The sequence below is a fragment of the Ranitomeya imitator genome, chromosome 5, assembly GCF_032444005.1.
Source record: "Ranitomeya imitator isolate aRanImi1 chromosome 5, aRanImi1.pri, whole genome shotgun sequence".
NCBI classification, from domain to species: domain Eukaryota; kingdom Metazoa; phylum Chordata; class Amphibia; order Anura; family Dendrobatidae; genus Ranitomeya; species Ranitomeya imitator.
The window spans coordinates 266,767,232-266,787,237 of record NC_091286.1 but is presented as its reverse complement, the minus strand read 5'-3'; the positions used below and the strand labels follow the sequence as shown (position 1 = coordinate 266,787,237).

General features: G+C 43.8%; 1 protein-coding gene across 4 annotated transcripts in view; it reads left to right on the top strand.

Moving 5' to 3' along the window:
* FYN (FYN proto-oncogene, Src family tyrosine kinase) overlaps window positions 1–20,006 on the top strand; it is a 223,080-nt gene that overhangs the window by 61,722 nt on the left and 141,352 nt on the right. For all 4 annotated transcript variants that reach the window (XM_069726147.1, XM_069726150.1, XM_069726148.1 and 1 more), the window contains exon 2: window positions 1,434–1,549. The gene's annotated coding sequence lies outside the window, so the exon portion shown is untranslated. The remainder of the gene's footprint in view (window positions 1–1,433; window positions 1,550–20,006) is intronic.

The window sequence follows — 20,006 nt, the reverse complement described above, 5'->3', positions numbered from 1 at the left end:
GTGATGAGCAGCCTGAACTAAAATGGAAGGAGAAAGACCGGCACACAGTCCTTTTCAAAGAATTGTGCCCTCGAGTAAAGGTACCTTCACACATAACGATTTCGTTAACGATATTGTTGCTTTTTGTGACGTAGCAATGATATCGTTAACAATATCGTTATGCGTGACAGCGAACAACGATCAAGCCCCTGCTGGGAGATCGTTGGTCGCTGGGAATGATCAGGAACTTTTTTTTGGTCGCTGATCACCCGCTGTCATCGCTGGATCGGCGTGTGTGACGCCGATCCAGCGATGTGTTCACTGGTAACCAGGGTAAATATCGGGTTACTAAGCGCAGGGCCGCGCTTAGTAACCCGATGTTTACCCTGGTTACCATTGTAAAAGTTAAAAAAACAAACAGTACATACTCACATTCCGGTGTCTGTCACGTCCCCCAGCGTCAGCTTCCCGCACTGACTGTGTCAGCGCCGGCCGGCCGTAAAGCAGAGCACAGCGGTGACGCCATCGCTGTGCTCTGCTTTACGGCCGGCCAGCGCTGACACAATGCTGGGAAGCTGATGCCGGGGGACGTGACAGACACCGGAATGTAAGTATGTACTGTTTTTTTTTTTTTACTTTTACAATGGTAACCAAGGTAAACATCAGGTTACTAAGCGCGGCGGCCCTGCGCTTAGTAACCCGATGTTTACCCTGGTTACCCGGGGACTTCGGCATCGTTGGTTCCTGGAGAGCTGTCTGTGTGACAGCTCTCCAGCGACCACACAACGACCTAAACAGGGACGCTGCAGCGTCGCTAAATGTGACGGTACCTTAAGAGACTGGTTCACACAAATAGAGGAAAGGACCTCAGCACCAAAAAAGAAAAGGAGACTAGGTCTTGCTGCAGTGTAAATTTATTTTAATCTGGCAAGGAGTCAGAAAGCCATGGGGCTTACACCCTGCTTGTTGAATTTCCTGATTCCCGCCTCCTGCTCCACACAGGTCCTCCTTGACATGAAAAAGATCTCACGATTGACGTTATTGCTCTACTAGATTTTTCCTACCTGCATCCGCTACAGATGTCCTTGACAAAGACCGTACCCAGTCGAAACGTTGGACCACATCTATTTTTGACTCCTTGTCGGATCAAAAAAGATTTACACTGCAGCAATACCTGCAGCCTGAACTAAAGATACCCCCTTCTATTAACTCAAAAATCCTTCAAATGGCATAGGTTTTATAAACTGGAAACCCCTTTACATTACTATATACAATTTTTGGGTAAACAAATTAACAGGATCTTGTGTAAAATACCTTGTGTTATATGACCTAATTCACATCACAAGCTGCAAGTTATCTAGATTACGATTGTTAACATGATTCACATCCTCTTTTTTAACCACAAATATTACTTTATTCCACACTATTTTGACTTTTGTTCTTCATTCCCAAAGGTTTGTAAGAGGCGGAACTATCATGTCAACAGTGTGGGAGGCTGATTTCTGAATTTACCACAAAGATCAACAGAAGATACTTTACTTCCTGAGAAGACTTCATCACAGCTTTCAAAGTAATTTCTTACATTTTAATTTTTCCAATTTTATGCAAGAAATATGCAATCAATTTTTTACCAGGTTTAAATACCTGTGAATTACTGAATGTTGCTTTGTTGGTACCTTTGTTCCTGAGCTTCTGCATTTCTGACATATGGTACCATTACCTTGTATGTACCGTATTTTTCGGATTATAAGATGCACCCCAAATTTTGCGGAGAAAAATAGGAATTTTTTAAAAAATAAAATGGTGGTGCTTCTTATAATCCATGCGTCTTATTGCTTACCGGGGGTGGTGGCTACGGAAATGCGGGGTCTCAGGGTCACTGCTGGAGGAGGCAGGAGTGGGGTGATGCTGCAGGCTGGGATGAGGGGGTGTTCCGATGTGCGGCGCGCCGCTGCGGTTGTCCGGTGCTGCTGCGGGGGTGTACCATCTCATCTCCAAAGATCTTGGTGCTGAGATCTCCATCTGCTCATGCGCCACCCCGGCGGTCATTTTACCAGAGTCCACTGCATAGGAAACTATGGTACTGCGGGGGCTCTCGCCTTTCACAAAATGTTGGCAGAGCCTCCGGCAGCACCACCGGTCACTTGCAGCACCGCCGGACACCCCCTCATCCCAGCCTGCGGCCTGCAGCAACGGTATCGGTAAGATTTATCCGCATTATAAGACCATTTTCCCCCTAAATTTTTTGGGGAAAAAGTGTGTCTTATACGGTAAATGTAGTCTTGTGAGCCAAGGGAGCTTTATCCTGAAGATTACTACTAAAAAAAAGAGTTGAGGATCACGTACTATTGGCTAAGAAAACTTATATTTACATTCAAAGAAGAGGTTCCATATCTCAGAAATGAAAGGCACAAGGACAAAGAATAAAAAACAAACCACCAAATTCAGGAGATTTCACTGGTTTCTGCTCGCTCGTTCTCTTCTTACAATGTGCAATGACAGTGCACTCTGTTGGTGGCTTGTCACCACTGATTAGAGCTGCAGCGAGAGCGCACTGTCACTGTGCACTGAGAAGAACAGTGCACAGTGAAAAGATCTTACTGAGCATCTGTCGGAATTGACAACCGACACATGCTCAGCAGAGCAGGGACTAGCCCACCTCCTGAAATACTGGAAGAAATGACCACAGCCTCTGCCCCCTGATGACAATTTGTGTGAATATCCTAGCATGCACTACAATTTCCAAATGAAGCGTCATCACAAAGGAAGTAGTGAAAAAAAAAGAGTAGTGAGGAATAGACTGGGAATTTATAATTGAAGTATACTAGAAAATAATTACAGTATGACATTAAATAGAGATTTAGAAATAACATTTAGTTTTGGCCAACCCTTTAAAGAGAATCTGTCAGCAGGTTTTTGCTACCCTATCGGAGAGCAGTATAAAAAGAAGCTGAATCCAACAATGTACCACTTAGATTACTCGGTGCAGCGGTTCTAACACAATCAGAGCTTTCAGATTTAGCAAAACAGCAGAGCTGAGAAAGCTAACCCCACCCACACCAGGTTCTCTATAAACAATGTCCATAGACAGTGAGCTGCTCATCACAGGAAGGGGTGTTGCCAGGCCAGGAGGCAGGAGTTGCTGTGTCAAGCACTGATAAGCTTATGGTGCTAAAACAGTCATTGCAGGCAAACAAAACCACAGAGCTTGACAAGGGAGGCAACTCTGAAAGCTGTATTTTAACCCCTACAGCATCCTGTCTTCGGTTTACATTGCGAAAACCTGCTGACAGATTCCTTTTATGAGTTATTCGCATGTCTACTTTTGTGGTCTTTGTTTACTCCAAACAGAACACAGCCTATAAATATGTGCGTGCATGGCTTTGTTCATGTTAGGGTCTTGGCTTTTTTCATGGACAGAGCCATCATGTGTTTTCAAACAGATGGCACTGTCAGGATTCAGTTCTTTTCCTTACAGTAGTGCTACGCAGACCGAAAACTAACAGAACAGAGAACAAAACTAGTGATAATAAGGCAAACGTTAGGAAGGTACCCGGGTTCTAGTTGATTGAAAAGAGTTATCCCAAGTCCTATATAACAGTACCAACCATAGTGGTCCAATAACAGTGACAGGCACTGCGTGCCCCATAAGTGTCAGTCACATGGGAGCTCCTAGTCCTTTGTCTACACTGTAGTTCTGTCCTACCCTACCCTAGAAGCTACAGGCTCAGTAACTCCTATCTCTTTTAACAGTGTGGAAGACAGAAATGCCACCCTATGTACATGTTATCTCTGTGTGCAAGGCTTGGCATGTGTAAGAACATGCCTATACAATTATTGACCTACCAAAGTGGGTACAAGTGCAATAAAAAGGATGGAGTGCCATAGCCACTGCTCGGTGATCTACATATATTCCTCTGGCTTGAAGTGGATGAACATTTGGGTACCGGTCTAGGGCCTTCATCCTTTCTACTGCACCTGCTTCTACTGTATGGAGACTGAGGATCCTTGATGCATCCTGGATGGTGAACCAGAAAAGACCATTACTACTCCTAGAAACATTTCAGACCCACGAGGTTCCATCTAGTTCGGGTACAGCCTGTTTCTTTCTTTGTAATGAGAATGTCAGGTGTAAGTGCCACATGTAATTTTCACTGTTAGACTTGACGATCTGTGTGAATATTTGTGCAAAGGGAATAAAACATGGCATTTTGAAATGCTTGGAGAATTCTTTAGACCTTCCGGTTATAGAAGCATTTAATTACAGAGGTCGTTTACTTTGCACACTAAGGAATTAGATAGCAAACATTACTTTTTTCTAGACTACTGTTAATGAACTTCTGTTGCCAACCCAGCACTTTTGTGCTCGTGGATATACCTAGCTGAGCTTTTCAACAGGAGCATACGTTCACAGTTTGTCAAGTGAGTTCTATTTAAATAGCACAACAGGAGTGCAGAAGAACGTGAGGGACAAAAGAAGTAAGCATCGGTCTTCTACATGTAAAAGCAAGAGTGTATACTGTTTGAAAATATTAAATTCAAGCTCAGAAATATGTACTTTTTTTTAGAATTTCATAATCCAAATTATCTTCTGTGAACAAACATGTTTTTGGGTCATGAAAATGTTTTATTAAATGCCTTTTCAGACCGAAAACAGGCCCTTGGTGCACCCTTGGCGCACCCTTGGCGTGGCCACACAGTTCATGTCTCTTTTCCACCTACTTGTTTTCCGTCTACTTGTTTTTCATCTACTTGTTTTTCATCTATCTCCGCCTTTTTATCACTCTGGTAAAGCCAGAACTGTCAATCAAGGAAGGTGGGCAGAGATAGATGGATAACAAGTAGATGAGAAGGTACACTGAACAGTTTGGCCACACCAAGGGTGCACCAAATGCCTGTGTGGGTTTGAACTGTCATTTTGTGCCGACAAACTGGGTAAACTTTGCGTTTTCCATGGTCTTTAAAATATATCTGTAAGATGGATTATGTTATCGATCTCAAACCCCTACTGTATTGACACATAATAGCAATTTTTGACCATAGTCTCTTATTGTAAGAAAAGCAAAAACATGTTCCTGCATGGAATGGCACAGCAGACTGCATTTTTGCATACCGTAGAAAAAAAAGGTATATCAGCTGATAATGGACAAAAGGACTCTCTTTTACCCTCTTTTGCATCAATTTGGACTTACCATATATACTCGAGTATATGCCGACCCGAGTATAAGCCGACCCCCCTAATTTTGCCACAAAAAACTGGGAAACTTAATGACTCGAGTATAAGCCTAGGGTGGGAAATGCAGCAGCTACCGGTAAATGTCAAAAGTAAAAATAGATACCAATAAAAGTAAAATTAATTGAGACATCAGTAGGTTAAGTGTTTTTGAATATCCATATTGAATCAGGAGCCCCATATAATGCTATATACAGTTTATGATGGGCTCCATAAGATGCTCCATATTAAAATATGCCCCATATAATTCTGCATAAAGGTTAATAAAGGCCCCATAAGATGCTCCATAGACACATTTGCCCAATATAATGCTGCACAAATGCTGATTATGGCCCTATAAGATGCTCCATACAGACACTTGCCCCATATACAGTAATGCTCCACAAACGTAAATTATGGCCCCATACAGACACTTGCCCCATATATCTTTAAGTTTTGTATCACGTCACTCCTCCTAAATTAGGTGCTCAGAGAAGGGATGCCAACCCCTATTTCAATATAATAAGAAAAAATCCGGCACTCAAAGAATCCGATCGGACATTACACACGCCGCTCCTCGCGGTCAGCCACACGGGGATTTTTCATTCTTTGATCCGAACTCCTATTGCGGTCCTTTATGCTATACCAGTGATTTCAATAGTGTCTGCATCCACTGTCTGATGAAGGCCATAAAGGCCGAAACGTTATATATGACTTATAGTTGGATTATTGAATAAATATATCATTTTTTCATGATTCTTTGAGTGCCGGATTTTTTCTTATTATACTTGCCCCATATAGTACTGCACAAATGTTATAACCCCATATAGTGCTGCACAAATGTTATGGTCCCATATAGTGCTGCGCAAATGTAATACCCCCATATAGTGCTGCACAAATGTTATGGCCCCATATAGTGCTGCACAAACGTTATGGCCCCATAAATGCTCCATACAGACACTTGCCCCATTTGCTGTTGCTGCGATAAAAAAAAAAAATCACATACTCACCTCTCTGTCGCTCAGGCCCCCGGCACTTTCAATAGTTACCTGCTCCTTGTTCCGATGCAGCTCCATCTTCCGCACTGAAGTTCAGCATAGGGCGCGCACTAACTACGTCACCGCGCCCTCTGACCTGAGCGTCACTGCTGAAGACAGAGCGACGCCCGGAACGAGGAAAGGTGACTATCGCGCAGCGCTCCCCCTCCCCGTATACTCACCTGGTCCTGACGCTGTGCTGTCCCTGCTTCCCCGACGCCGCAGCTTCATCCTGTACTGAGCGGTCACCGCTCATTACAGTAATGAATATGCGGCTGCACCCCTATGGGAGGTGGAGCCACATATTCATTACTGTAATGAGCGGTACCATGTGACCGCTCAGTACAGGAAGAATCTGCTGCTGCCGGCGCCAGGGAAGCCAGGGACCTGCAGGGACCGCGCCAGGAGTAGGTAAGTATAATTTCACAGCCCCCGCTCCCCCTCCCCTGCCGACCCCTGCATATGACTCGAATATAAGCCGAGAGGGGGACTTTCAGCCCAAATAAGTGGGCTGAAAATATCGACTTATACTCGAGTATATACGGTATATATTTCTGACTCATGTGTTTGAAACTTTACCTTGTTCATACAAAAAAATAAAACTGTAAAGCACAGTATGAATACACCTTATCCGCTGTTAAAACATTGGCAAATTATCAAAATTTTGTTGTACCAATTTGTCGTATTCTGGGTACAACATAGGAGGTGCGCCCAGGGTACTATTTTATTGACGGTTTTGCTACGACATCCATGAGCTATCATAGAATGCTACTACACCATTTTCTGCTGTGAATTTTTATATTCTTTTAGTCTAATGTCCACATACTACTTCATTTACAGTTTGGTTCCGTCCTTTGGGGCAAGCCGAAGTGGGAAGGGAAATAGAAAAAGGGAACATAAGAATCAATATTTTAGAAAGTCATAACAAAGCTCATTTGAAACTAGATGAAAAGCAACTAGTGAAATAAATTGAGATGTAATTAGTTTGTCTCGAGATATTTAATGAAAGAAACATTCTAAACAACTTTACGTCAAATGATCTTTAATTAATTTTTCATAAAAGCCTTTTCATTTCTTTTCTGATTAACGTCAGAAAGCACAAATAAACCTTTTATTCACTGTTGTTGACAATGAAGGATCCTATCAGCTCAAGGAAGATTTGTCACTACCTTATTGCTTTCTTCCTTAGGGTCTGCTATAGGTACAGGGTAAATACCGGTCCCGAAACGTCAGGAAAACACTAATAGAATAGAGAATAGATGTGACTCATACACTACCTTCACACATACCTGTGACATGTCCGAGTGCTTTCTCATTTTTTACCGGACGTCAGTTAAAATCACGGATCCAAGAGTTAGATCTGTGTGACTGAGAGCATGTCCTATTCGGATCCAATTTGTGGACCAGACTTGGACATTAATGTCTATGAGATATGGATGAAACTCCTTTATTTCATGATTAAAATAGATGTGGCAACACTACAATATGCCTAGGCATAGACATGATTGGAGATAAGAGGTGCAAGGAGGTGAAATCGGATGTGTTTCGAACAGCTGCTGTGTTGTATCGGACAAGAGTTTAAGAACGCAACCGTCGTTCAAAATGTGTCCAGTTTCACCTCCTTGCACCGCTTACCTCCAATCATGCCAATACCTAGGCATATCGTAGTGTTGCCATATCTATTTTAATCATGAAATAAAGGATTTGATTTTATGGATTGAAGCTGGACTCACTTCCTTCACAATTAGTGAGCACTCCCCTGATTTGGGACCCCCTACTGGACACTTCAGAGCCAACTTATATGTGCCATGAATATTTATTTTCTGTGCAATTCAGGCTTTCATCAGCAGCCATAAAAATTCATTTCCACATGTATTTAATAGTCATGAGCGAGTATACTCGTTACTTGGGTTTCTCCGAGCATGCTCGGATGGTCTCCGAGTATTTCGGTGCGCTAGACAGCTTGAATACATGTTGGGATTCCGTAAAAAACAGGCAACCCCCACATGTATTCAGCCTGTCTAGCAGCTGCAAATCATGCGGAACCTGTCAGCAGAATTTTGCACAGTAACCTACAGACAGTGTCAGGTCGGCGCCGTTATACTGATTACAATGATACCTGGGTTGATGAAATCTGTCTTGTGGTTGTTGTGTAATCTTTATTTTCAGTTTTGTGTTAATGATATGCTCGTGCTCTGGGGCGGCCTGTAGGGGGTCTTCATGTGGTGCTCTGATTAGGTATTCATGTTTATGGCTTATGACAGGTCACTGATCTCACTGACCTGCCCCCTAGTTTACATAATGAATATCTGTATATACTGCAAAAAAAAAAAAAACTCAGCTGGTCGTGACACCTGTCCTGCAGCATAACAGCATGGTGGCTGTGTAGTTAATAAATGTGCTTGAGGTTTTCAATTACAGTTTTGTTCCGCCGAGTTTTGGAGTTTTATCTGAAATTATGTCCAATTTGCCTCTATTTTTTTTGTGTTGCCCCACTACACACAATGGAAATAAACATGTGCCCAACAAAAGGTATGTAATTGTAGTCATTTTCTGGGAGAAATACTTCATTTTCTGGAACAATTTCAAGGGTGCCAACACTTTCGGCCATGACTGTATGTGCGTAAATAAATACCGTACATAAATAAATGCATATATAAATATTTGTATATACACGTGTGTGCGTGTGTATGTATGTATATATATGCATATATATATATGTATGTGTGTGTGTAGATGACTAAATATATAATTAATTTATATTTATGTTATTATTTTGCTTTCTTCTTCTATATCCACTGCATTTCCGTATATAGAAAGGTTTTGGAGTATGTGGCTGCTCATTAGAGTCTATACTCTTCTCCAGCAATCAGACAGGCATGCAGTTAGACTGTCTGCTAATACTTTTCTTCCTGTAAAAGGAAGTGACTGTTTCTTTCTCACAGCTAAATGTATGTAGACATAAGTGCATGTTTTGCACTAATACAAATAGCACACTAGCCCCATGATCGGAGGCTGATATTCCCAGAAAGCCTTACAGTATAAAATACATATAATGGATTGTAATATAACTGGAAAAAGGTCAAAGGTTTCTTTTTCCATTGATACAAATGGAATACTATTTAGAAGTAAACACACCATCCAATAATGACGTTTCAGTTTTTTTACTTACTGTATTATGGGTGAGTGCCGTCTGAGGGTCACGTGGTGGCCCTATGGCTACCACAATGCTGGTACAGGTGGGTCTGAGTAGAACTAGATCAGCTCATTTTTTTACATGTTTGTTTTGTTTTGTTTGTTCTTTTATTTTAAATCTGACATACAGAGCTAGATATATCATTCTTTTTATTTTCGGTCAATTTACATGGTCTTTTTCCAAATGGGTCTGGCTCATAGGGGATTTCTGCAGAGCAGCGTAGCGAATTCTGAGCCATGCCCCCTCCGAAAAAAAACTATAAAATGTATCACTAAGTAAGAAAACTCACATATCGTATGGCACATTTACAAAGAAAAAAATAAACAAAATGTAATGCTCAGGGGAGTGTTGGAAATAAAATATGATCAGAGACTGGTCACTTTTGACCTAGTGAGAGGTCCTCTTTGAAAAGCCTTTCCTGAAAATTGAAGGAGCACATTTCAATGTACTAATTTCATCTCAGAGCATGCTACATAGCGCAGTGCTGTATAAGTGCATGCTGCATAGTGCTACATAGTGCCATGCTGTGTCAGAGCATGCTACATAGCGCAGTGCTGTATAAGTGCATGCCACATAGTGCTACATAGTGCCATGCTGTATCAGTGCATGCTACATAGCACAGTGATGTTTCAGTGCATGCTACATAGCACAGTGCTGTATAAGTACATGCTACATAGTGCTACATAGTGCTACATAGTGGCATGCTGTATCAGTGCATGCTGCATAGTGCTACATAGTGCATGCTACATAGTGCCATGCTGTATCAGTGCATGCTACATAGTGCCATGCTGTATCAGTGCATGCTACAAAGCACAGTGATGTTTTAGTGCATGCTACATAGCACAGTGCTGTATAAGTACATGCTACATAGTGCTACATAGTGGCATGCTGTATCAGTGCATGCTGCATAGTGCTACATAGTGCATGCTACATAGTGCCATGCTGTATCAGTGCATGCTACATAGTGCCATGCTGTATCAGTGCATGCTGCATAGTGCTACATAGTGCATGCTACATAGTGCCGTGCTGTATCAGTGCATGCTACATAGTGCATGCTATATAGTGCATGCTATATAGTGCTACATAGTGCATGCTATAAAGTGCTATATAGTGCATGCTATATAGTGCTACATAGTGCATGCTATATAGTGCTACATAGTGCATGCTATATAGTGCTACATAGTGCATGCTATAAAGTGCTACATAGTGCATGCTATATAGTGCATTCTATATAGTGCTAGATAGTGCATGCTATATAGTGTGTGAGGCAGTGACACATGTGAGGGTCACTGTGTGTTCCCCATAGGATGCGCACGGAGGCGTATTGAGTCCATGAGAGTGCATTGCAGTCACAGGCGTAGCTGTGGTTGCAATGCAGACTTAAGAGAGCATAGGTCGTGGACATGCTGGTTGTACAAGGCAAATTTAGGGAAAACCTGTTCTGGCCTTTTGTGTTTTGAAACAGACTGTAGTATGGTAGTGGTGCAGTCTGTTTTATTCCTGGTCGGGTTTTCCATGTGGCAGAAGACCTCAGATTCAAGTTAAAAACCCTGCAGTATAGGGTTTGGGTGTGTCAGGTTCAGAGTCAGTGTCAGTTTGGTGTTTGGAAGAGTACAAAGCAGAAGTCTCTGCAGCGCTCCACCTGTGTGAGGCAACATAGGCCAGCAGAGCCAAACAGCCAAGGCAGCTGAAAAGCTTGGCACCCCACAGTGTACAGAGTGGTGCAGTTGTAACAAGGTGGCACAGGGTGGTAGTCATGGGCGAGATCACTAGTTGACAGTCAGTGAGTACCCCAGCCCCTTGCACATGATTAGACAGTTCTAGTCCTGAGTCACAGTGGGTTACCTCAGAGTTATGGCTGCTCTGCATTCTGGAACGGATGCCCCACGCGTCACACTCTTTAGGGCCCAACAATGGCAACTGGTTTAATAAAGGTGAGGTAGAGAAGAAAGGTAATAATCCCTGAACTGTCCCTATTCACAGCAACGGCTGCAGCAGCGAAGGCAATGGCTCCCAGGTGCGAAAAAGTCTCTTGTGGGGCACACACACAGCCCTTGTGCCTGTTGCCCGACAGTCCACTGGCAGCTCTGTTCCTTCCAGGGGGTACGGTATGCTCCCAGCAGGGGAGCACGTCCTGCCTTGCCCGGGCACTGCAATGCAGACAGAGATTTCCTGTTCCTCTGAGGCTGCTGACCCAGCCCCTTAATTAACATCTTACTGTCCCTAAGCTGCAGACATTCCATTACACAATTGTAGAACATTAAGACAATACGAGCACAGCACACAAATAACAGTAATGCATCAATGTGTAACCCACAGTCAAAAGTTCCACATGGGTGACCACATACAGGGAAGGAGAGAGGGTCCCGCCACCTCCTTACACAGTCGTCCACGGTAACTGGTCTTAGGAGGTGGACTGGAGTGTTTAGTGACTGTAAACTGGAGGATATGGTTCCCGGCTGCGATCCGGAAGATATCGTGTACTGTGTATTGCTGTGAGTAAAGCGACTTTAACACGGCGGTGCAGTCACCCACGGCAACTGGCCAGAGGTGGGCTGGCGTGTTTAGTAACTGTAATCCAGAACATATGTTTCACGGCTGTGATCCGGAGGATATCGTGTGCTGTGTTTATATGAGTTGAACATTAGAGTCGTTTTGCTTTGAACTTCGCTGGGTCACTGCCTCATCACTGCACAGGGTGCTACCGCAGCATTATAAGTGCTACATAATGCATACTATATAGTGCTACATAGTGCATGCTATATAGTGCTACATAGTGCATGCTATTATAGGGTCGTTTGTTACATATTACCCCTTTCTAATTGCCCTGTTAGGGAATGCTCAGTTAATAATCTCATTCACATGGGCTTTCTTGTCTGAAGAACTACGAGCATCTATTAAACTCATTGGACAATCATTCATTTAGACTATGTTTCCACGTTGAGCTTTTGGTGAGTTTTTGATGTTGCAGATTTCCTGCATCATTTCTGCACGCATTAAAATATGTTACTTGCATTTTTTCAAAAATATGCAGCGTGAAAAACTCATAGTGGGAACGTAGCTTTAAATTGGAACGCTGCGATATGAGGTTTTCCAGCTGGAAAAAGAGGGCAACATAGTTTCTTAGACCAGCAGAGGTAGGATGCCCATAGTCCTAAAACCAGTACTCTTAACTTTATGCTCTTTAATACAATTTGCATGGAAAGTGCTAGAAGGTCTAGCTCCCAAAGTTCCTGGGATTTGCATACTTCATTTGAATCATGAATGATGCATTATGTTTACTGCTATAGAGGCCTTTTACCATTTCCACCTTTTCTGTTTTAGTAAATATGTCTAAAATAAGCAATGGGGGGTGGGGGTGCTCCTATAAAGTCTGGCACTGTCAGCACTAAATTATGTACCGTATATACTCGAGTATAAGCCGAGATTTTCAGCCCATTTTTTTGGGCTGAAAGTCCCCCTCTCGGCTTATACTCGAGTCATACCCAGGGGTCGGCAGGGGAGCGGGGGCTGTCTAATTATACTCACCTGCTCCTGGCGCTCCCTGCAGGTCCCTGGCTTCTCTGGCGCCGGCAGCAGCAGCTTCTTCCTGTACTGAGCGGTCACATGATACCGCTCATTAAGTAATGAATATGCGGCTCCACCTCCCATAGAGGTGGAGCCGCATATTCATTACTGTAATGAGCGGTAATGGTGACCGCTCAGTACAGGATGAAGCTGCGGCCTCGGGGAAGCAAGGACCTGCACAGCGCCAGGACCAGGTGAGTATATCGGGGGGGGGGGGGGGGGGGGGGGGGGAGCAATGCGCGATATTCACCTGCTCCTCATTCCGGCGCCACTCCGTCTTCAGCTGTGACGCTCAGGTCAGAGGGCGCGGTGACGTAGATAGTGCGCACCCTCTGCTGAACGTCAGTGCTGAACATGGAGTGGCGCCGGAACGAGGAGCAGGTGACTATTGAAAGTGCCGGGGACCTGACCGACGGAGAGGTGAGTATGTGATTTATTTTTTTTTATCGCAGCAACAGCAAATGGGGCAAGTGTCTGTATGGAGCATTTATGGGGCCATAACGTTTGTGCAGCACTATATGGGGCCATAAAGTTTGTGCAGCACTATATGGGGTCATAACGTTTGTGCAGCACTATATGGGGCCATAACGTTTGTGCAGCACTATATGGGGCCATAACGTTTGTGCAGCACTATATGGGGCCATAACGTTTCTGCAGCACTATATGGGGCCATAACGTTTCTGCAGCACTATATGGGGCCATAACGTTTCTGCAGCTCTATATGGGGCAAGTGTTTTGTATGGAGCATCTATGGGGCCATAACGTTTGTGCAGCATTATATGGGGCCATAACGTTTGTGCAGCACTATGTGGGGCAAGTGTTTGTATGGAGCATCTATGGGGCCATAACGTTTGTGCAGCACTATATGGGACCATAACGTTTGTGCAGCACTATGTGGGGCAAGTGTTTGTATGGAGCATCTATGGGGCCATAACGTTTGTGCAGCACTATATGGGGCCATAACATATGTGCAGCACTATATGGGGCAAGTGTCTGTATGGGGCCATAATTAACGTTTGTGGAGCATTACGGTATATGGGGCAAGTGTCTGTATGGAGCATCTTATGGGGCCATAATCAAGGTTTGTGCAGCACTATATGGGGCAAATATCTTTATAGATCATCTTATGGGGCCATAATCAGCATTTGTGCAGCATTATATGGGGCAAATGTGTCTATGGAGCATCTTATGGGGCCATTATTAACCTTTATGCAGCATTATATGTGGCATATTTTAATATGGAGCATCTTATGGGGCCATCATAAACTTTATGGAGCATTATATGGGGCTCCTGGTTCAATATGGATATTCAAAAACACTTAACCTACTGATGTCTCAATTAATTTTACTTTTATTGGTATCTATTTTGACTTTTGAGATTTACCGGTAGCTGCTGCATTTCCCACCCTAGGCATATACTCGAGTCATTAAGTTTTCCCAGTTTTTTGTGGCAAAATTAGGGGGGGTCGGCTTATACTAGTGTCGGCTTATACTCGAGTATATGCGGTAATTTGCTAGTGATGTGTTTGACAGAATTTTTTAAAGGGAATCTATTACCAAGTTTTTACTGCCCCATCTGAGAGCAGCATGATGTAGGGGTAGAGGCCCTGATTCCAGTGATGTGTCACTTACTTTACTGGTTTCTGCAGCTTTGATTAAGAACTGTTTTATCTACTGCAAATCTAGCAGTTTTGTGAATGCAGATCCCTGTGTGACCCCTCACACATCAACGATTGGCAGCATTCTTTGGACAATATGCTTAATCAGAAAACTGACAATCAGAAGTGGGGGCAGGGTTGGGCGACCAGGCAGCAGGCCAAGTGGTCCTCAAGTGATAATCTCCTCCCGATAAAACAATGATTTTATAAAATCTACTGCAAGCAGCCCAGTAAGTGACACATAGTAGAATCAGGGTTTCCGCTGCCATGCTGCTTTCAGATGTGGTTGCAGAAACTGGGTGATTACTCCCACTGCTTCTGAAAAAAATGTGTGTTCTGTATTTAACAAAACCAGTAGGCCCAAAAAAAAGGATAAGAGTTACCGCCTCAGTATTGGAGGTAAATTCTGGGTTTTTTTGTGTTATGGTTCCTATTGATTTATGAATCTAAGTCAATGGAACCCAACAGCATCAATCATAGATCCTGCAGAAAGGGAACCTAAGATATCTGTACAAGCAAAATCTTAAGGCCCCATACACATTAGACTAATGCTGTCTGATTCCGCCGGCTGACACTCCAGTGTATATGGGAGCACCAGCCAACTGGTTGTTGGGGTAGACGTTGATCAGGTATGGTCGAATTTGGGCTGCAGTCTATGTATGGGAGACATGGCTGCCGGTCAAACAATCGGCTATATAACTGTATGTCAGCTCTGGGATTTGCAGGTTTTCTTACAAAAAATGTATCATAATACAAGTAATGGTCGGGATAAATGAAGGGATTCTATTACTGTATTACTCCTGCAAACGTGCGCCAGTTGTAGACAACTATCTCTGTGTAAATAGGTTACGCACAAAGCGTCGTCCCAATAATTAGGACGTCTGTCTCATTAGGGACAAGATGGTTACATGCGAAGCATAAGACAAAAACAATTATCAGTCCTTTAGTAAATCTTCGCGTCAGCTGTTCCACGTATAATCTGGAATAAGCAAGCATCCTTGAACACTCTTTTGTGTGTGGCGTCAGTGCTGCCGAGCCATCTGTCACACACAGAGACCCACATCTGGGGGGGGGAAATATCAATTGTTGCCTAATAGGATGTCTTAGCTTTAGACTTTCCGCTATGGTTAAACTACCTCTCCAGCGTTAGTTTTATTTCCCCATTCTTTATTAGGAATGTATGTAGAGTATATGCAATATAATACTAGTTGCTTTCTCCTGCCGTTTCCAGCGCTGCTCCGGTCCCCTCCTGGATTACCTCACTGCAGTTTATGACCAGCCGGTTTACAGCTGTTTGAAGCAGAAGTAACTTTCTCAATGTAAGTCTATGAGACTTAAAGGGAACCTGTCACCCCGTTTTTTCAGATTGAGCTATAAATACTGTTAAATAGGGCCTGCGCTGTGTGTTACAATAGCGTATGTAGTGTACCCTGATTCCCCACCTATGCTGCGAAATACATTACCAAAGTCGCCGTTTTCGCCTGTCAATCAGGCTGGTCAGGTCAGGTGGGCGTGGTGACATCGCTGTTTCTTCCCCAGCTTTACGTTGGTGGCGTAGTGGTGTGCGCATGTCCAAGTGCCGAATCCACTGCACACACGTGAAGAAAAAGCGCGCGATCTGCGCTATTACCCTTGTCATCGGTGGGGGCGGCCATCTTCCTGAGGCCGCGCGTGCGCAGATGGAGTGCTCTGCTGCATGGGGCTTCAGGAAAATGGCCGCGGGATGCCGCGCGTGCGCAGATGGAGATCGCGGCGGCCATTTTCCTGAAGCCGAGATGCAAACTCATCTGTGAAGCCGAGATGCATACAGAGGACATACATACTCATAGCTGATGGGGAAATACAAAAAATGCTGGAGTGGTACTCTAAATAAATCATAAATCAACCCATTGAAATTATTTATGTAGATTGGTCGGCCGTGGCACAGAAAGCTACCAATCATTGGTGGGGCCGTGGCTATACAGAGCTCATGAATATACTTGACTATCTGGCAGCAAGTATACAGATTTACTAGTCCTCTAATGATAATTTCCTGGTAATAAAATTGTGATTTTTATCAAAACTAAAGAAGGCAGCCCAATAAGTGACACATCGCAAGAATCAGGGTCTCTTTCTCTACATTATGCCGCTCTCAGATTAGGTGGCAAAAACCTGATGACAGATTCCCTTTAAAAGGAACCTGTCACTTGAATTTGGCGGGACCGGTTTTCGGTCATATGGGCGGAGTTTTTGGGTGTTTGATTCACCCTTTCTTTACCCGCTGGCTGCATGCTGGCCACAATATTGGCTTGAAGTTCATTCTCTGTCCTCCGTACTACACGCCTGCGCAAGGCAGTCTTGCCTTGCGCACGCGCAGTATGCTTTGCCCAACTGTAGGCAAAGCCGAAAAGCATTGGTGTGCATGCGCCGGTGCACTATGTCCCGGAAGTATTTCGCTGTGTTCCGGGACATAGTGCGCCGGCGCATGCGCACTAATGGTTTTTGGCTTTGCCCGCAGTTGGGCAAAGCATACTGCGCGTGCGCAAGGCAAGATTGCCTTGCGCAGGCGTGTACCACGGAGGACAGAGAATGAACTTCAATCCAATATTGCGGCCAGCATGCAGCCAGCGGGTAAGGAAAGGGTGAATCAAACACCCGAAAACTCCGCCCATATGACTGAAAACCGGTCCCGCCGAATTCAGGTGACAGGTTCCCTTTAAGGGAAAATGTCTGTGACTATGATGAAGTTCTGAGTACTACAGAGTCCTGGTAAACCCAAAAAATTATCCATGTAGCTGAAAAGTGAAATCCACAGGACTTTTTTTCCCTAAACATCTGCATTGCATATTACATTTAACTAATATAGCAACTCAAATATTTTACACAATGGAATTTTGTTTGTGAAAAAGTGACAAAATTAAAATTCCAATTTTTCCTCATCGGAGGTAGTATAGTAGTAGTGAATGCCAAAAGATAAGCACAAGACATTTTCTTAGTCAAGGAGATTTTTGTAAGCTTTGTTTAGTGTGGCACAAATGAGCCCTTTATCCGTCAGAAACAAACAGCTCATAGAAAGTAAAGAAGCATGTGAACACTGCAGAGCAGCCTGCACAAGCCGTCCTTTACTTCACGCTAAGAGACTTAACCAAGGAATAAGTCTCGTGTCTTGTTATGTGTCTCCCTGAGCTCACACGGGGTCCTCCGGAGGACAAATCGATGTAAATAAAGGAGGCACAAGAATCAGTTCATAAAGCAACATTGAGATAACGGCAGCACGGTGGCGCAGTGGTTAGTGTTATAGCCCTGCAGAGCTGGGGTCCTGGGTACAAATCCCACCAAGGACAACATCTGCAAAGAGTTTGTATGTTCTCCCCGTGTTTGCGTGGGTTTCCTCCGGGTACTCCGGTTTCCTCCCACATTCCAGAGACATACTGATAGGGAATTTAGATTGTGAGCCCCATCGGGGAGAGCGATGATAATGTGTGTGAAGTGCTGCAAAATACGATAGTACTATATAAATATTATAAATACGTTGTAGGCTTATCTCATATTTATATATCTAACGTATAAATATGTAACCCATCCATACATACGGCAGGTTGTGTCACTGGCAGGCACCAAATTACTCCATTCTTTATACCATAAAGGGCAGGTTTGGGATCTAAGAAGAGATGGTAGAAAATAATAAAGTTACCATTATTCACTAGTCCCCCGCCACTCCAGCACTGCCACTCTGGTGGTCCCTACTGATTTTGCAGCATTGACTTCCATTAGTCAGTGGCATCCACCAGTCTTGCTGCAATCACTTATATTTTTCAATTGACCGCTGCAGTCAATCATTAATCTCAGCAGTGCCACTTGCATGTACGGCACGTGACCACAGAGGGCAATGATTGTCTGCAGTGGTGTGGGAGAGGCATTGATGTCATTTCTGCAGGAAAGGCGGGGTCATTGCTGGAAGGGTTAATACTCGTTTTATTTTATGTTTTTTAAAGGGGTCATCTGCGGTTTTAATAAAGTCACCTGTCAATTCCCCTGACATGCCTACGTTAAGAATGACATTTTTCGGAGGCTTCTGGCTGCGGTGTTCCTCTCTTATTTCTCCTGGAAATGTATGACTAAAGTGACGATTTGGCATTACACGGTGTGCCCTTACACAGGGAGGACACTGTTGGGTCAGTGTATGTCCGGATACCCCATATCTGCAAGGGGATAACATTGGAAATGGTTGACATACCGCAAGTGTACATAAAAAATGGTCTATAATAATTCTCCAAGTAAAGTGCAACACCGCAGATTTCCACCAAACTATCGTTTCAATGAAAGAATGGGTCCAGATCATGGCTGAAAATGGGTCAAATTGGAAATTGTCCATTTTAGATATTATTCTACTCAATTATATGGCCAGTATAGGTTTGATTTTTTTTTTTTTTTTTTTGGGGGGGGGGGCAAGATTTTGAGTGCATGAGACAAATAAGAAGCTGGTGACAATGTGTCATTTGTCAGGAGCTAGGGTTATAACGTCCATTGTGGTAGACCTGACAGCAATGCTGCTTGTCAGGAGTCTCTGCATTCCCCATAGCTGCTGGATCAGCACATCAGTCATCATCTGCACGCCTTCCGCCATCTGCATTTCTGTATTCTCCATGTTTCCTGGTTGAAGTGAATCAGCTGGTACATTGTAGTAGGCTATTGTCCATGTGACCACAGAGAAGCCATGCGAGAGGAGTCGTATTCAGAGGCAGTGTAAGGGGAGAATCTGTGTCAGCGGGAGACAGAGCAGTGCCAACGCTGCCCACCCCGTCCCCTGGGCTTTATAGAACAGTATCAGTGCATCATTGATACTGGATGCTCATTATCACATCTGCTCCAGATTCTCCAGCTTTTCATGAATCTGCCGCTGGTCAGACCATTCGGGCTAGCCAATAGGACAGTTTAGGTAGAAAGGTTTGGATGTCCGTCCTGGTGGATGGTGGTGCTCAGGACAAATATCCAGACAATAAGCTACAAAGGATCACAGCTTTCCCTCATGTAATGAATAAAACGTTATTGATCTGGCAGCATTTTATGTTCAAGGGTGCCGCCAAAGTTTCAGTCCTCCTGGACTTTGATCATTTAAAGGGGTATTCCCATCTCAAAGATCCTATCCTAATATGTAATAGGTGTAATAATAATATTACCACATACCTCCAGTTAGAAATGTAGTATAGTTTTTCTGATTCGCTATGTCTTTCCTCATGTGCAAGCATTGCAGGACCTTAGGTATCCATGGTTACGACCACTGATATAGTGACAATAAGGCCGGGGTCACACTTGCGAGTGCAATGTGAGAAACTCGTACGAGTTTTTCACATCAATACCTACTCGGACCGGGGCGT